The 20,124-nt window shown below is 38.9% G+C and overlaps 2 protein-coding genes across 3 annotated transcripts in view; one reads left to right on the top strand and one right to left on the bottom strand.

The window, feature by feature from the left end:
- LOC140165105 (T-complex protein 1 subunit zeta-like) overlaps nt 1-20,124 on the bottom strand; it is a 328,487-nt gene that overhangs the window by 171,456 nt on the left and 136,907 nt on the right. The gene's annotated exons all lie outside the window — the stretch shown is intronic.
- Nucleotides 11,890-20,124, top strand: part of LOC140165104 (sodium-independent sulfate anion transporter-like) — a 59,887-nt gene continuing 51,652 nt past the window's right edge. The window contains exon 1 of the mRNA XM_072188530.1: nt 11,890-12,013. The gene's annotated coding sequence lies outside the window, so the exon portion shown is untranslated. The remainder of the gene's footprint in view (nt 12,014-20,124) is intronic.

Below are 20,124 nucleotides of genomic sequence, written 5' to 3'. Positions count from 1 at the left end.
CATGTTCAACATAAAGGAGTGGTCCTAACTCATTTGGAGCGATAATTTCATTCTTCAGGAATGATTTTCACTCGATTTTGAGTGCATACCCAGTAAATATTCACTCTTTTGGTTCACTGAGAGTAGGCCTATACAGGCCGTCAATCAACATAGACACCCGTTTTGAACATTCTCGCTGTCACCACCGTCGCCATTGAACCCCGGGCATCGAACCAGCGCTCGAGTTTATTTGCTCATCTGGAGTAAATCATCAAAAGTCCGATTCTGGCACCTTAGCGTCATAGTCGTGCTATTACATAGGCTGAGACATATCTCTGAAGAGAAAGCTACATGTATTTGAATGCAGCTCCAACTTCGTCAATACTGCTGTTTTCTTTGTTTTTTGCCAAATTTTTCATTCTAATGACAATATAGACAACATCCTTCACTTTCTTTTAAACAATTTCAATTTATTTACACTTTCCTTGTGATCACTGAATAGGTCTTTAACAAAATAGCCAAAACATAAAATGGGGAAGCCTAAAAAGTTCTATGGTGGATTTAAAGTCATAATTATGGTTTTAGCTCAAACTTGCTCCAATGAAGTTAGGACTTAGGTGTAATTTGGGACGATGTGTAGGCCTAAACATTACAAGTAGGACTAATGGCAAAAATTGAAGTTTGAAAAAAACAAAAAAACAAATAAATCGTAGGCCTACATTATGGTTTCAGGCAAAATGTTGCTGTGCCAAAAGTAATTGTCAGAATACCAGAACTAGAAAACAGGCGAAGCATCGATTTCAACCTGATTTCTAGGGCCTTGTCCTTACCTGATTTCAATGCACTGTAATTTCAATAGGGACCCTGGAAATGGTAGCAGAAGAGCGCCATCTCAAATCCAACTTCGGTTAATGACCACTAAGTAAAATGAGGGCGTTATTAGATTATAGAGCCTGCCACATGCCAGCCCTCTGATCCTGAACAAATCCAACGGTAGTTTTGGACCACCGTTTAGCTTTAGGGGGGAGGGGGTCACATTTTTTACATAGAGCTGAGACTAATAAGAGCCACAAAAAGGTGTGGTTCTTGATCAATGCTAAACGAAGCATATTTTCCCTTTGAAAAGGCGCCAAAATAAAAATGAGAGTAAAATCCTTGGTTATTGATCTCTAAGAGTTTTGAAACATATCTCATTCTATAAATTATCTCTCTCTGTGTCAGGTGGCGCTGTGTAGCGCTGCTGTGGTCTTCACCAGGGTCTTCACAAGAGTACGCCATCTCACTCGATCCGATGCCAAGTGTGTTGCACCTTGCATTCCCTGGTTAGAAACCAGCTTCACGTCATTAGTCCAAGATGTTGGTGGACGTCCTCTTCCTCGTTTGCCTTCCATGGCCCCTTGCAAAATCTGTTTTTCTACACCTCCATGTTTCCTGACAATATGGCCAAAGTACTTCAGCTTTCTCTCCATTATGCCGTTGTAAATTATGCCGTATATAAATTATACCATTGTCGAATTTTTATATTTAAGTAAATGTTAGTAGGGCGTAGGCCTAATCATTCAAATTAAACTCGAATTAGGCCTACAAATATTTAATATTATCAGAAGTACACACTTTTGGGAGGGCACATGAGCTTATTTTAAGGAAGTTGCCCAAAGTTCTCCCAGCTAGAACGCCTGAAAATTTGCAACATTTTATGATATATATTACGCAAAGTTCCCCGAAGCTGCGCAACATTGTCTTGGTCGCATTGAGCTGCATTGGAAAATTTCGTGAAATTCGCTGCCACCCACTTTACGCAGCTTGCTGCGCGCAGTGTGAAGCAATTTTGAGAAATCTGGACAAATTTTGAGCGTCTTTTCAGCAACTTTACGCAATTTTGAAAAAAAATGTTAAGCAATTTTGTGAAACTTCTAATAACGTTATACGATTTTGAGAGACTTTAAAGCAAGTTTGTGAAACTTACCGCGATTTCGAGGAAGTTTTAAGCAAGTTTGTGACTAAACTTTGAGTAGCTTTATACTATTACTATTTTGACAATTTTTGACGACTTTGGGCAATTTCCCGGTAGGGTATTCCAAAAGAAATCCCTAAAAATCAGGTTTTAAAAATATATCCAATTTCATATTATATGAAGATCGTACATCATGGCTTTAATCCACATCCTGAACACGTCTAATGGCCATGTCACCTAACAACATTTCCGGCCTGGACTTCCGACTCTGTCCAACTGAAGTTTCAGTCGCTGTATTGCAATGATTGTATTGATTTCCAAGTTCAGAGAAAAGTGAACACTGTTGAAGATGTAATGTGCTGATTGATTGTGAACATATAATTTGTCAACAAAATGATGTGATAATAATAATCAGCTATCAGGTGACATATGGTAAGTTCCGAAAACGAAACAAGTATGCCTTTTTTAGTTCAAGAGTATTTTTTACTGAGTTAATAACAAGTTGTAGAGATCCCAAGATTATTCGTTATGCTGAAAAGCTTTAACTCGCATTATATTAATTTGATAGTCCCAGTCACCCACTTTGAGATAGCATGAACTTCCACTATGGGCAAGGAACCAGTGCGTCGCCAGCATTTTTTCAGAGGGTGTGCAAGCCAACTTTTAAGGGGACTTGACGAAAATGGTCAAAAGGGGGCTAAGGAGTACAAAAAAGTGCTAAAAAGTTTACATATCAGGGCGGCCAGCCAGGGCCGGATTTACCATTGGGCCAGATGGGCCCGGGCTTCTTGTAATGCTTCTGCTGCCACTGTCAATCTTATTGTAGGCGCCCCTATTTGTGAACCACAACGTGGCCACTTGACTTGAGTGCACATGCCTTCACGGCGTGTTTGGGGGCCTCCAAATGTTGGCCTGGCCCAGGCCCCCCCCCCCCAAGGTAAATCCGGTCCTTCCTGCAACTTGCAAGTTAGGTGACATGTCTAATGAGAAGACACAAACTCAAGGACGTGTCTGAAACCCGGCTTCAATTGGCAAGTGCGGTCTTAAATATTAGACGTGTCATACATGGAAACATGACTCTGTGTCTTACATTTTAATGACGTAACTGAGCTTCAGTGTTTCATGATGCAGTCATGTCTACAGTAGAATTCATCTCGACCTTTGCAGGACTTAAACCCCATTAAAAGCTATTAAACCAAGATAACACTCATTGAAACAGCTCAACTGATTAAATCGGATCTTCTCTGGTTGTGCACATGTGTCTGTTTTATATGTGCGGTATCGCTATGAGGTGCTATAATACAGCTTCAGTTGGGTAACTGATTATAAAGGAAACGCAAGGAAACAATGGTATGTAGACCTTTGTTCACGAAATGAGACAATGGCCTGCTTTTTGTTAACCAGCATTCTTGAAAATGAGCAACATAATGATTGTTGACTTAACACGGTTTGGAAATAATTTCTTCATATTTTTGGTGTTATCTGTCGTTTACATATCCTTCCTAAAACACAAAAGTGCGACTATTTCCAAACACCTAAATTAGCTAAAAATTTAGGACATGTTACAAAACTATATTTTCTAGAATTTCCATAGAATAGTTTAAATGTAGCTTGTACCGTTTTTTTGTGGCATCCTTCAGAACGGAGCGGTCCGTTACCAATATAGCTCAATATTTTCGGTCAAATCTCCATTCAATTAACACGGGGAGATGGCTAGCTATGAGCTAGCTATGCTTTGCCCTCACTCATATTCTACGAAAGTGCGACTATTTACTCACATCTAACGTAGCTGTAATTTTTGTTTATGTTAGAGTAATATATTTGCTAGAAGTTTGGAGAATAGTTTAAATATTGGCCGGTTATTTTTCACACAGTGATGTTAACTAGGCAAATGCAATATACTTCTAACATACACTATTTGTAAAGGTCGCGCGTCAATGGTGAGAGCACTGTGTATTGTGTATAGGAAAACGGACAGTAACTGTGCGTATGTCATACCAGCTTAGTGTCCGCTTCATAGGACGTGTCTTAAATTTTGTCCGGTTATGTTTTATATTGTTGAAGACATGTCTATAATCGCAATCGAACATTTGTAAGACACTGTTTTTACAGTGATACGGGGGGTATATCACCATGGATGATGAGGCTACCCAGGTGGTGTATGACGTGCAGTCCCTAAATTCAGTAAATTTTCATCGTCAACCGTGTAATTGAATGGGATTATTTTGAAATTTTAAAACGCTTGAAATATCACAAACAAATAGGCCTATGTTGATAAATAATATAAATACAAGCTAAAACCGTTGGGGTTCGATAATGAACCCCACAAAACTAACCGAGTATATGGAAAATGCCATACGGCCGGGCGGTTTCACGAGTTGCCGGCTCGATCATGTCATCCGCCGCCTGAGGCTACCACGTTTTTGTTCACTGATGCCATCCAACATTTCCAAAGTAAAAAACACCTCATGCCTTAAATTTACTGAAGTATATAAACTAAATACATACCAAAATCTCAGTTTTGAAGGCCGGTAAACTTATGATGAAGCTGTCAATCGGGGTCATCTTCATTATTGGCATTTAAAAAATATCACAATTTTATCTTTATCAATTCATTCTAGCAGAATAACCAAGCTAAATGGATGACCAGATAGATTACAGCAATCTTGAGTTCCACGAACAAGTCGGTGAAGGCGGCTTCGGATCAGTAAACCGGGTGACATTCAAAACTCCGTACAAAAGTTACATAGAAGCTGCAGCAAAGAGCGTCGTTGACTTCAGAAAAGAAGAAGTTGAAATACTGGCCAAACTTTCCCATCCTCACGTTGTTTGTTTGATTGGGTTTTATCAAAATGGACCGGTCAAGATTATCCTTCTTGAGTTCGCATCACGTGGTTCTCTTCATAACTATCTATCCCACGATTCGAACCCGTTACCAGATGACTTGAAGCGGAAATGGATTCGAGAATCAGCGCTTGGGATTCAGTATCTGCATACAAACAATTGCTTACATAGGGATATCAAAGCAAATAACTGTTTGCTATTTGAAGATAATGTCTTAAAATTGTGTGATTTTGGACTTGCTAGAGAAACCAATCATACAGTTACTATGTCAAGCCAAAAGGGTACATATCAATATATGGCGCCAGAATTAATCAACACCAGCGATAGAAACAGGACACCGTACTCAAGATTTGCAGATATTTACGCATACGGGATGTTAGTTTTGGAGATCTGTACTCGTAAGCCACCTTTTCACGGCATGGATTACGCGTATATCATCTATAATGTGGGAAGCGGGACGTTGCAGCCATCCGTTCCAGTAGATTGTCCGAAAGACTTGGGTGATATGATGAAGCAATGCTGGAGTGAGAACCCAAGAAGACGACCAACCATTAACGACATCGTGGAAATAATTGAAGGAACAAGAAATGTGGAAGGAACATCGGAAGACGCAGCGCTAGGTACGTTTCTGTAATGCCTATACCCAAATCTCATTAATAAAAGTTCATCCGAGAAAATATCTTTTCACATCTGGTGTTTTAGGGTTAGGGTTAATGATTTAGGGTTACAATCATTATTCAGGAGATCATTATGGTATATTGATTGAAAGACACGTTACCGTACCTCTTCCATGTATCTTTCCAGATATCGTAGGGAAAGGACCAGGACCGGGACGAATACAATAACACTACTTCTTTTAGTCTTTATCTCCTTTTCCTAACAAGTTTGCAAGCATTCGTGAAAGCGGAATTTGTCAATCGCTAGCGGAGAGAGTGAGCGATATATTGGACCACAGATGTAGCACACTTTTCCCAACATGACAAACTAAAAGTGCTTTACCAAAAACCCATCGCTCTTCGCTCAGTGATAGAGTATAAATTCATCTTAAATACGTTTTCCATAATCCACCACAGGACAACGGTTTAATTCAATATGATATCAAATGCCGAATATGACAAATGTTTGCTTCTCCGTAATCTCTCAAGGCCATACACAGAATGAAGATGTTCAGCGACAGAAGGATGTTTGTAAACGCCCTTTTCAGTCTGAAAGGCACAGTCCCTACGCTAGTTTTAGCACTATGTTTTTAATCATTTCAAACTTATGTAGTTACTTGTTCTTCCTTTACAGCAAGACCTCAAGCAGTATCTGCAATAGACCATCAACCTTGGCAAGCAGAGAAAGAGATCCATCCAAGTCACGAAGGCAAGCCAATTAGAGCAGACATAGTAGCCTGCTGTCCAAATGGTGACCTGGTCGTAGCAGATGTTTTCAAGTTATACCTTCTTGGAGCTAATGGTCAAAGCAAACAGTTGATGACCCCAGCAGCAGCAACAACATATCACGAGGAGCAGATCGGATATATATCTGGTATTGCGGTGTCATCGAAAGGTTATATTTTTGCAGTAGACAACACCAAGTTTGTGAAAGTCTTCAATTCAAATGGCAGATTCCGCCAGTATTTCTCCACTGAATCGATCAACGACGCTCCAAATAGAAGTGGGATCGAATTGAGTTGCGTAGCAATTGATAAAGATGGTCATATTTTAGTTGGAGATCGTTGGAGAGGTATCGTGACTCTTCACAAATGCCCGGATGGTTATCTAATCAAGACAATTGGTTGTAGTCTTGTACGTGATTGCTATAACAGTATCGTTGCCAATAGCAAGCGTCAGATCATATGCCATTACCAATCCAACGAAGTTTGCCATAGACTTGTAGCAATCGACTACACCGGTAAATCAAAAGCCGTTACGCTTAAGGTCCCGGAAGGTATGTCGGTTATCGGGTTGTGGCAGCGTGGTATAGCGTGCGATGGCGAGGACAACTTATACATGGCGATGAAGGTGGCCGTTGGTTCTAAGATAGTCAGTATGATACACAAGTACAGCCCAACGGGTGAATTCTTGGGATGCATTACTGACAGGATATACTTCCCATATAATCTGTCTGTGACATCTGATGGTTCTTCGCTGGTCGTTGCCAACGACACATCAGTACTTATATACAGTTTGAACACATAATTTTGATATATATAAATTCTACGATTTTAAAGCAAAGTAAGAATCCTCTTCACCAATAAGCGCTCATGTACCTGCGATGAGGACTGCCGGGGGTATCTACCTAAGAATATCTACCTAAGATGACTGCATCAATGAGTGATATCTACTGAAGATGACTTCATCAATGAAAACTTATACATGGCGATGAAGGTGGCCGTTGGTTCTAAGATAGTCAGTATGATACGCAAGTACAGCCCGTCGGGTGATTTCTTAGAATGCATTACTGACAGGATATACTTCCCATTATAACCTGTCTCTAACATCTGATGGTTCTTCGCTGGTCGTAGCCAACTACTCATCGGTACTTATATTCAGTTTGAACGTATAATGTTGATATAAAGGATCCGTAGTTATCTAACAGAGAAAGACTTCATCAGTGATGCTATCTATCTAAGATGATGTCATCAATGAGTGTTTTCTACATAAGATGAGTTCATCAATGAGTGTTATCTACCTAAGAAGTCTAAGATGACTTCATCAATGAGTGCTATCTACATAAGTTCACTTCATCAATGAGTGCTATCTACTTAAGATAACTTCATCAATGATCAATGAGTGCTATCTACCTTAAAGATGACTTCGTCAAAGAGTGATATCTACCTGAGATGACTTCATCAATGAAGGTTATCTACCTAAGAATAAGAATGATGACTTCATCAATGGATGCTATATACCCAAGATGCCCTTATCATCGAATACTATTAGATTCCATCAATGGGCGCTACACAAAAGATGGCTTAATGAATTAGCGCTAAGATGACTTCATCAATGAGTGCAATCTATATACGCCGTATATCTAAGACGGCTTCAATCATGAGTGCTGTCTACCAAAGATGACTTCAACAATGGTCACTTCAAGAGAATAATGCTATAGGGAATTGGAAATACTCTTTCTGGCCTTTTTAGAACACTTTGTAGTTGTTCGTAAAACCATTTAAAGCTCTACATACCGGACAACTTAAGAACCTTTCAAGTTTCTACTAATGTTTTTCTTGGAACCTATTTCTAAGAGTGTACGGTGACTTTAAGGTGACTTCATCAATGGGTACTATGTACCTAAGATGACTTCATCAATGAGTGCTATCTACATAAGATGACTTCATCAATGGGTACTATATATCTAAGATGACTTCATCAATGAGTGCTATGATAAGATGACTTCATCAATGTGTACTATATATCTAAGATGATTTCATCAATGAGTGCTTTCAACCTAAGATAACTTCATCAGTGAGTGCTATCTACCTAAGATAACTTCATCAGTGAGTGCTATCTACCTAAGATGACTTCATCAACGAGTGTTATCTAAGATGATTTCATCAGTGAGTGATATCTACATAAGATGAGTAATATCTACCTAAGATGACGTCATCAATGAGTGCTATCTACCTAAGATGATTTCATTAGTGAGTGCTATCTACATAAGATGAGTGCCATCTATAAGATGACACCAACAAGGAGTGCTATCTACATAAGATGACTTCATCAATGAGTGATATCTACTTAAGATGACTTCATCAATGGGTACTATAATATCTAAGATGACTTCACATATGTGCTATCTACATAAGATGACTTCATCAATGGGTACTATGTACCTAAGATGACTTCATCAATGAGTGCTATCTACATAAGATGAATTCATCAATGAGTGCTATCTACATCATGACTTCATCATATCAATGAGTGTTATCTACATAAGATGACTTCATCAATGAGTGCTATTTACATAAGATGAATTCATCAATGAGTGCTATCTACATAAGATGAATTCATCAATGAGTGCTATCTACATCATGACTTCATCAATGAGTGTTATCTACATAAGATGAATTCACCAATGAGTGCTACATAAGATGACTTCATCAATGAGGACTATCTATACCTAAGATGACTTCATCAGTGAGTGATATCAACATGAAATGAATGCCTATATCTACATAAGAGAAATTCATCAATTAGTAAGACAACGTGCTATCTACCCAAGATGATTTCATCAGTGAGTGCTATCTACATAGTGACTTCATGCATGAGTGCTATAATTATACCTAAGATGACTTTATCAATGAGTGCTATATAACTAAGATGATTTCATCAATGGGTGCTACATAAGATGACTTTATCAATGAGTGCTATCTACATAAGATGAATTCATCAATGAGTGCTATCTACATCATGACTTCATCAATGAGTGTTATCTACATAAGATGAATTCATCAGTGAGTGCTATATACATAAGATGAGTGCTATCTACATAAGATGAATTCATCAATGAGTAATATCTACCTAAGATGACGTCATCAATGAGTGCTATCTATCTAAGATGATTTCAGCGGTGAGTGCTATCTACATAAGATGAGTGATATAAGATGATTTCAACAACGAGTGGTATCTAAGAAGATGACTTCATCAATGAGTGCTATCTATATACCTATACCTTTGTTTTTGAATTTTTTTGTCAGGTACTCTTTGCTGGCATACCCATAACAATATTATAGGTCAAATATGGCAAGATTAGGAAGCAGTACAATTTTTGTTTTGGCAAGAAGTGCAGTGCTTAACTTTATTTCTCACATCTACTGGAACACACCTTGCTCATTGTTGCTGATATCATTTATCTCAGATTTCCCCATCAAATTATCATCCATTTTTGTTATACCTAGAAATGTTGCAGTGGAAACACATTAGTTAATTTACAACCATTTTAAGTGAATATCAACAATCAGTTGAGCATGTTTTGTTCTATACTGTTCATGTATGCATTCAGGTTTGTTTTTGATGCATTGACTGATAATTGATTGGATTTTAATCAATACTTCTTTTAATTCACATTTCATTTGTCATAAAGCTCATCGCTCATTTACATCAACATCAGAATGAAATACAGTAGCGGCATCAGCAAATATTAAAGATAAATGATAATAATTAATTTAGGATGTAAAACAGATATTGTTCAAATAGATTATGAAAAGTAACGGTCCAATTGTTGAACACTGGGGCACAAATTACGTTCTCAGTTGCTGATATAACTTTATTATACGATTTGTTTCCTGTCAGAAAGATAATTTGAAAACCAGTTGTATGATACACCAGGCACAGATCACGTCATGGTATAACACAATATTATTTAACAATCATTAAAAAAATGACAAAGCTCAAATAAAAGTTAATAAAACTTACTATGTGTTATAGTAAAGACATTATGTCCGCAGTATAGTAAATACAAATTGAAAGATTTGTGACAGGTATATCAACTTGATGTGGGGAACAAGACAAAGACAAGATAAAAACTAACGCAGTATATAAACCATGGTGTACACTGACACTGCACTAGTACAAATGCAAAACCGGGATGGGGCGGAGAGGCTAGAATTTCCCGAAATTGGGCTGATTTGGCATGATCATCGATTTTAGTTTCATTTCGTATGTTTTGGGCAGGTCTGGATTTAGGTTTTGATGGCCCCTGGGCACGGCAACATGACTGGCCCGGCCCTGGCTCTTCGGATCAAAGTTACACAGTCCCTGCTTCAAGATGTTTGAGTATCCTCAAATGACTTTACTGGGACAAAATGCGCGAAACGTGCAAATAATTATTTGCCATTTTAATGCTGAAATGGGGCAAAATTAGGACAATTGTGGCCTAAACCACGCCAAAGGAAGTTGCACATTTCAACTTATTCCAACTTCCTTTTCCTTGTTAATTTTTTTTTGAAGAGCAATTTTACTTGTCGGTGGGATTTGCAACACTACAACAGTATTTTTGTAATATTAAGCTACTTCCACTAAACTCTGACGGAATCTGAGGACTCCATGCATAGTTTGTGAACTGAGCTATAATGGGCAAAATAGCATTAAAAATAAAATTATATTCAAACTACGCAAAAGACAGTTTATGCGAACTTTTGCAAACTTATGCAGGCAGGTCAGAATTTTCCTTGAGGCACACTGTAAAAATATAAGTGGTACCACATTTTACTGAAAATTGCAGAATCTTGCTGTGCTAATAAAAAGTACCGTTCATATGGAGTAGTAGTGTTTTACAATTATTTCTCCATAAAACAGGAGCAGGAAAATCAGAGAAAACCAATCAGAAGAAGCGGAGAGTGTTTATTTAAGATAAATTATACCAAAAATCATCATACTTTCTAAATCTCGTGGAATATCAGGAAGGCAAATCCCGGTGCAAATCATTTTAGCATCAACACTCTGTTAAAAATCACTCACACGATAATCGATATCCAATTTTTAGCCTTTTGCACATACTTCTACGTATCAACACAAGTATCGCGTACAGATATAAAGACTGTGTAAAAGGGTATGTAATTGGCTATCGATATTGCGTCAACCTGTCAGTCAATGGGAGGTCATGGAGGTGTGGATACACATTGAATCCAATGCAATGAATTAGATGTTGGCATGGGCGCACACCACTAAATAAACTCCCATTGAAATACGTGTAAATATACATGAAAGTAAGTTTGTTTTTCTACCCCATGTAAAACCATTTTTCATATTTTGGTAGCACCAATGTCTTAAATAATGATTAAAATTTAATTTAAAATGGGTTTTTTGACACAAGTTGAGACTAACTTTTAAGCTACGGGGACCTCAACAGCGCCACCCTTATTTTCAGCTTGCACGAATGCCTCCTTACCATGTCCGTACGCGGATTAGTTTTGGGAGCCAAACTTTTTGACCAGATCAAGATGCACCATTTTGTGATATTCTGAACATTTACCAATTGTATATCTTTTAATTTAATTATAATAAACAATCATGGCTACTCATCTTGCTCCCAAGGGACACCCACTTGTTTGCACTACCGACCTATGTTTACCGGGACTATCAAAGGTTACACCAAATGCGGAAGGATTTAGTGGTGTGCTGCCGCATGTTGACGTGGTAGCAGTGTTTACACAAAGATCTGCACTTTATTAGCCATAAATGGAGGGAGTTTACGTGTTCACTATGTGATTTACATGTACTGCGTTCTTTTGCCGCCAATTTGACGGACGTAAGTACACAAAATTCTTATCAAAATCAGATAAGCTTAAAATAAAAATTAAACTCATGCATGTCGATTAGATAGAAGATGATCAAACAGATGATCAGATATGCAGATTCAGATATCACCATGACCATGTACACCCATCGATGTGTGTCATCGGCCCTCAGTGTAGGAACCCATTGATTCGATCCATGTAATCACCATGTCACACTGATCATCATTTTTACGAACCTGCCAGTTTATCTATGGCTATCCTATGCTTGGTCAAACTCAAACTCAAAGTACCCTCACAGACCCGAACTTAGTACGTGCTGTACTATTACGCTGACTTTCGTATTCGCCGAGGAGGACAATTTCGACCTCCTCGTTTGTTTACAAACAGAGAGGTAGACAAAAGGCCTGTCAAAACTGTTCTGCTTGTCCAAATACTCAAGTAAAAAGGATGGTCCACAATAGAGTGATTCACGCAACATGAATAGGGGATTAAAAAACTGTGAAGTAGGACCATGTGCTTCTTTTGTCCAATTTGGCATCAAGATTTCGAATGGAAACAGTTCAGACCCAGAACACGATCATGTCAGAAATTAATATTTTGTTCTGGGTCTGATTATTCGGACTACGTCTACGAACGTAGCTAGTGAGGGTGCTGGGAATATCCGCCATCTTAATATTATAGCGGATGGCTAACTAACATCCTGGCCCATCAATTTCAGCTTTATGAGAAGCATATTTTAGTTGCAAAATGAGAACACAGAGTGGCTTATCTTTTAGTTTAACCCACATTTTCAATCTCTCATGGCAGAGGTTAAAATAAAACGATCCCTAACAGTGGTGTAGCTGCCAGGGGGGGCAGGGGGACAATTGCCCCCTGGAAAAAATTGCCTATTTGGGCCCCCGCCCCCTATTGCAAGGAAAAAAGAGGAAAAATAAGGGAGATAGAGGAAAAAAGAGAGGAGAGAGAGCACGTCTATTTTGTCCCGTAATAAACTTTTTAGGCTGCGTCTTAAATGCAGCGCCTCAAGCGGTGACCTGTTGTTAATTTAAAATCGTAGCGGCTCTGTCATTGGTTATTATCAAACAAAGCTATCGCCTCAATTCTATACAAACCACGATTATGCAGCTGTCACTTGCAAGACGCACCTATTGACCCCCGGGAATGGTGCGTCATTGTCCCCATGTGCGTCGTACATTTGTGTACCATGACGCACCCTCAGTCATTAAAAGTGACTCACCATTTAACAGCATTGACGCACATATGAATTGAAATTGTGACGCACCATTTCATGAAATGACGCACATAAATTTTGTTCTTGTACACAGGAACGAATTGCTTTTCGAGCAACAATTTATATTTCTATCGCCCCATTCTACAATAGAATAGGCCATCTTTCATTCATAAGCGATCTCAGAAATGATGTATGCAAAAGACCGTACCATTTACACAAAGGATGCATGGATACATTCACTTCCGCATACGGGCACCATTTTCTTCTCCGATCAATTCATCGAAAATGTTTCCGTAACTCAAAATGAGAGTATACTTAATTCATCTTACTATAATTTGCCTAATGTTGTGTGTATGTATGTGTGTAAAAGGCTCCGTCAGTTTTGATCCCAGCCTCGCCAAATTCGCACGGGGATGCAGAAAAATACGGGAGTGTCGTAAGCTACCTTCGGTCGAAATCGGAGGTCGAAGGTCAAAGGTCAAATTTTAAACTTGGTCCGATTGGGCTGTAATTCATACGGAGATCAAGGAAAATACGGGAGTGTCCTAAGCTACCTTCGGTCGAAATCGGAGGTCGAAGGTCAAAGGTCAAATTTTAAACTTGGTCAGATTGGGCTGTAATTCATACGGGAGATCAAGGAAAATACGGGGAGTGTCCTAAGCTACCTTCGGTCGAAATCGGAGGTCGAAGGTCAAAGGTCAAATTTTAAACTTGGTCCGATTGGGCTGTAATTCATACGGGAGATCAAGGAAAATACGGGAGTGTCCTAAGCTACCTTCGGTCGAAATCGGAGGTCGAAGGTCAAAGGTCAAATTTTAAACTTGGTCCGATTGGGCTGTAATTCATACGGAGATCAAGGAAAATACGGAAGTGTCCTAAGCTACCTTCGGTCGAAATCGGAGGTCGAAGGTCAAAGGTCAAATTTTAAACTTGGTCCGATTGGGCTGTAATTCATACGGAGATCAAGGAAAATACGGGAGTGTCCTAAGCTACCTTCGGTCGAAATCGGAGGTCGAAGGTCAAAGGTCAAATTTTAAACTTTGTCCGATTGGGCTGTAATTCATACGGGAGATCAAGGAAAATACGGGGAGTGTCCTAAGCTACCTTCGGTCGAAATCGGAGGTCGAAGGTCAAAGGTCAAATTTTAAACTTGGTCCGATTGGGCTGTAATTCATACGGAGATCAAGGAAAATACGGGAGTGTCCTAAGCTACCTTCGGTCGAAATCGGAGGTCGAAGGTCAAAGGTCAAATTTTAAACTTGGTCCGATTGGGCTGTAATTCATACGGGAGATCAAGGAAAATACGGGAGTGTCCTAAGCTACCTTCGGTCGAAATCGGAGGTCGAAGGTCAAAGGTCAAATTTTAAACTTGGTCCGATTGGGCTGTAATTCATACGGGAGATCAAGGAAAATACGGGGGTGTCCTAAGCTACCTTCGGTCGAAATCGGAGGTCGAAGGTCAAAGGTCAAATTTTAAACTTGGTCCGATTGGGCTGTAATTCATACGGAGATCAAGGAAAATATGGGGAGTGTCCTAAGCTACCTTCGGTCGAAATCGGAGGTCGAAGGTCAAATTTTAAACTTGGTCTGATTGGGCTGTAATTTATACGGGAGATCAAGCAAAATATGGGGAGTGTCTTTAGCTACCTACGGTCGAAATCAGAGGTCGAATCTTTGTTAAAAATCCAAAATCCATTTTGCCACCCTGTGTGCACTGTCTGTTCATCTATAAATAGCTCTGATGCATTCTGTACATATATGCACTTGCTCTGGTGTTTATATTATCCCTTTAAGTAAGAAAGGGAGTAGTCAGTAAAATAAATACATGCATACATTAATTAATTAATAGATTAATTAATGTCATCCAAGGTCAAAGGATAACTGTCGTACACACAGAATTATTTTTCCAACAAAGTTATAATACTTAAATATAATGTGACTTTATGTGTGCTGTTACGCATACGGGTATTAACTCTAGTCAATATAAATTACAAAAAAATAGTAAAGGTATCGCAGAATATAAAAACCAATGTTCATAACTATTTACACAAATATTTAAGTAAGATTTGGGTCTCAAAAATCATAACTTTGCGACCCAAAGACGGAATTGCTTTGAACGAGGATAGAAATCATCTATCGATCTATCAGGGTCTGCGATCTATCAGCTTCTCAGCCCTATCCAATATGCAGCAGCTATAGAAAAAGCCATTTGAAATATATGCATGTTAGTGAAAAGCTGCCTGCGATAGCTTTTAACGTGGGGCAACATGGACGCTCCGTGTAACAAAACCATCGAGACACAGAAAATGTGTGTAGTAGATCGGCCGTAGAATTATTATTTCAGCACATTATGAACGTATAAATCAGAATATAGCTTCTCAATAGGTAGTTTCAACGTGTCATGACAAATCTTTGCCGTATTAAGAGAAAAGATTTTTGAGAAATCATAATGGAACTTGGGCAAGTTTGGAGATATGTGTACCGTGTAGACCGTGTAGCCATTTTTTTTTCTGACGCACCTTCCGACGCACTCATGGCACATTGACTGACCATGACGCACATATTGCTCAAATTGTGACGGACCTTTTGCTTCCATGACGGTACTATGCGTCATCAATATGGCGGTACATGACGCACCCATGACGCACCTTTCCCGGGGGTCAATAGGTGCGTCTTACAAATGACAGCTGCATTAGGGGCACACTTAGAAACTTGCTTGACAAAACTTCGAAATTCTTTTGATATGGTAATCTACAGAAGATCTTCTGATAACACATAGGCCTATATGATTCTACTATACTATGTTAAATTTTATAAGACGGATTCAATTATTATTTCTTCTTCACGAAAGAAAAAGAAAATTATCTGAATTAAAATTCTGACGGGGTTCGAACCCACAACCGCCGGTTTCACAGTCGGCGCTTACACTACTGTGCTAGCAGTTCTGTCAGAAATGATTTTGTTCATTAGCTCTTATTGATTACTGAAATTAAGCGCATACACTTGAAATGCTATATACCGCACTTGTCTCTTTATAGCCTACTGAATCTCCAATCAATAATGAACCGTTGCCTCTGACTATGCGGTTCATATGCAAATACATCAGTAAAAAATTTCGAAGTGGCAAATGCATTATACTCACGGGGAAGGGCACTAATAACACAAATGACCATACGGGTATGCTCCCCGGAAAGACCCCCTTTTGGATTTCGTAGCTCCAAAAGACCCCTATATTTGACCAAATGAAAGACCCTTGATTTTGATAAATTTAGCTATAAAATACCCCAAAATTGTTCATTCCTCATATTTCTGGGATTTTCAAGCAAAAAGCCAAGAAAGACCCTTGATTTTGACTGTTCGCAGCTCCAAAAGTCCCCATATTTTACTTGTTCACAGCTCCAAAAGATCCCTTTTACTGGTACGCCCGATCTCCCAAAGAACCACCACCTAAAAATTCGGGGAACTTACCCACCAAATATTGTTGATGTGCCTAGGCTACTGCTGACATTTTATCAATATAGGCCTACTATTGACTTGGTGATAGTAATACTAGTAAATTCAGTACTTATAATATATCAACAACAAAATAATAGTCAATCTTTCTAATATTAATAATACAGATGATATTAATATATAAAGAGTTTTGTTGCAAAAGCCCTTTATACATCTACTTTTTGACTTTTTGAAAAAACAGCTTTTTCAAAAATTGTTCAATTATTACTAGTTCGATTTGATTCATTTTGGTTTTGAATAAAGTGTTGATAAATAGAAACTAAAAGAATAGGTTTGGTACAATTTTCAAGCCTTCCTATTTATTTTATTATTTCATTTATATCGTGCCTTTTGTGGATGTAAGGGCTTTTGCAACAAAATAAATTTACCCCTTTTCTAGAAACCATCTTTGCAATCAAATTCGAACCCATATTTTGCACTACTTTATGTAACTTGACTAATGTTTTCAAGAGAAAAATTGAAATATCTCATTTACTTTGATTAAATTCGACAAAATGTCATTTTTTTAGTATTTCCGAAGCTACAACTTTTGTTAATCAAAACGATTTTTTTCAAACATAGTGACCCAAAGACAGTTTCCTTTTGGTTTTAATAGGTAAAGATTATCATGGCTAGGCCTATACATCAAAATATTTTGACATGCCAAAAATATCCCCCTTTATAGGCCTACCATTTGAATTTAGGCCTATCCTGACATGTTTCTACATCACATTCGCAATATCGAAACGGTGCAAATACCTATACCTGTGCCAATATTGGCTCCCCCCTTGTCCCGCCAAAAAAGCTTCCCCCTATAATTCAACACCCTGGGATAAGTATTGCATCACATCACCCCTCCCTGCACCTCATCCTGGTGCGTCACTCTTTTGGTGACAGATCGAATGGAACAATAGGGTGTCTTCGGGTGACAGAGCATGTGCTCGTAAAAATATAGGGTCTGTGGGTGACAGCGACGCTGAAAAGGGGGTCATAACAGCCCTACATACTAGTACGCGTCACCTCCAAAGTGGGAGTGTCCCCCCCCCCCGAATCAGTCTTACTAAACTTCTTTGATTGATGCAACGACCGGCCGTGACCCAAGTTATGTAATCACTCGATGTCGAATAAACAAAATACAACACTACATGTATTGTATGTATAAACCTATATAAGGGACGCACCATTAGATATCAAGGTGGGGGGGGGGGGGCTTGGTAGTTATTTTGAAAAGAAATTGTCACGCCATCTGATAAAAAAAATTGCTTCACCTCAGAGCACCCCCCCCCCCCATATGCGCATTGTCTCAATAAAAACATTTTGTCCCGGTTTTTGGAGGCTCGAAAACTTAACAGTTTATATGTAGGCCCTACAGTCTCGCTTAAAAAACCAGTGTATGTACATATCGCATTAATAATACCGGTTCAAATTGATGATTATTTTTGTATTTTCCCCAAAAACCTTTATTTTTCCCCTCTGATCACGAAAGCTGACTACGCTCCCAGGGGTGGAATTTCGCGGGAGTCTGAGAGTCGACTCTCGCAGAGACTTCCGTAAAATCCTATTGCGAGAGTCCATGTGGACTCTCGCTGGAAATGATCGGATCAGCGAACTTACGTTTAAGTTCAACACGCCTTAAAACTCAAAGCCTGCAAAATATAAAGGAAAAGTCGCCAAAGATGCAATGACATATATGGAAGTGAGAGTATGATGACACATATATTAAAAACTTAACTTTGTTAGTTTATTTGTTAGTTTGTTTGTTTGAATGCATTTTACGTAGGCCTACATATAATACCTTTTGGACTCCCGCAACGAGAATCCATTTACGGGAATCCATGGACTCTCGCAAAACTCTCTTGCGAGAATCCACTTGGACTCCTGTGGCACTTTACGAAATTCCACCCCTGCGCTCCTGATCTGATCCTGAACTCATTTTAACATAAGAAGAACGTTTTTTAGGTACTACTGCGAAATTTAGGTGCTACAAAATGTAAACTGTTTGCCCGGGGGCACTCAACACAAATGACCATACGGGTATGCTCCCCGGAAAGACCCCCCCCTTTTTGGGTTTCGCAGCTCCAACAGACCCCCTATAGCTGACCAAAATAAAGCTCCGAAAGACCCTTGATTTTGATAATTTCAGCTCTAAAAAACCCAAAAATTGCTCATTCCTCATATTTCTTGTTTTTTCAGGCGATTTTCAACCAAAAAGCCAAGAGAGACCCTTGATTTTGACTTTTGCAGCTCCAAAAGACCCCATTTTACTTGTTCACAGCCCGGTTCGCAGCTCCGAAGACCCCTTTTACCGTGCGCCGTCAGCTCCCAAAGACCCACCACCTCAAAATTCGGGAGCATACCCACCAAAAATTTTTTTTTTTTTTTTCCTGGCTGTTTGCTTCATCGAGGCGCTAAAATTGCTTCACCGAGGTAGGCCTACTAAAAATTGTCACGACTCAGCCCCCCACCTTGATATCAAATGGTGCGTCCCTAATATTGTACCATGCCTGCCATGTATGCATGCATGCAGGGACCGTCTTTAAAATAAATTATATCAAGTTGGCAAGTTACTATTTTTGGTGAATATTTTGTATTGAACCATGATCTTTCTGACATGAACATTCAGAGAACACATCAAAGAAATATGAAATGTCCCATATATATCTTTACTTTAAAGTCGAAGCTGCAAGATAGCCTGAATAAAATTTAAATTTGCAGGCCAAAATGTGATATTTTTGAACTTTTTCTTGACCACTGTCATGGAAACAAAAACTTACAAGAAACCTCGGTAAAACTGACGATTTACAAGGAATTTCAAGTCTCAAAAGAAAATCTATCCGTGTTATTTTGCACACAAAATAGTTCTTGTCTCAAAAATCCAAAAGAAGAATGCGTTTTATCTGTACTTTTTAGAATAAAGCTTGGGACTTTAGGTCTCGAATTTCGTACTACGACAAAAGAAGTACAGTACATACATCTGACACAAAGCATACATCCTTTTGGCCTGATATGGAAACGTAATTAGAAGGTAGCTATTGTATTCTAACAATAAGATCGGGGTCAAATAGCTTACAAAAGGCTCCTCCGATTTATAGTGATCTACAATCAATCGGCAAGCTGCGAGTTATTGATTTTTAATCAATCACGTATTGAACTCCCCAACGGTAACAGAAGGGTTTAGCCCAGGTTGAAATCTCATCTCCTCCCAGTCGTCATAAGCGAATTATAAGTATGAATTGAAACCCTCTAGAAGTTACCAAAGTATACCGCACATGGCGCTATTTATAAACCTGAAAGATTTCTAGCACAGGTCGAATGCGAAAAAGACGGATGTGAGAGGGAGAGGAGGGGAAGAGAGATGGGGAATCCATACGATTTGCAATACCATACGATTATTATCAA

This window comes from Amphiura filiformis, chromosome 11 (genome assembly GCF_039555335.1).
Source record: "Amphiura filiformis chromosome 11, Afil_fr2py, whole genome shotgun sequence".
Lineage (NCBI taxonomy): Eukaryota > Metazoa > Echinodermata > Ophiuroidea > Amphilepidida > Amphiuridae > Amphiura > Amphiura filiformis.
The sequence above is the reverse complement of the archived record's forward strand: the minus strand, read 5'-3'. Positions and strand labels throughout refer to the sequence as shown.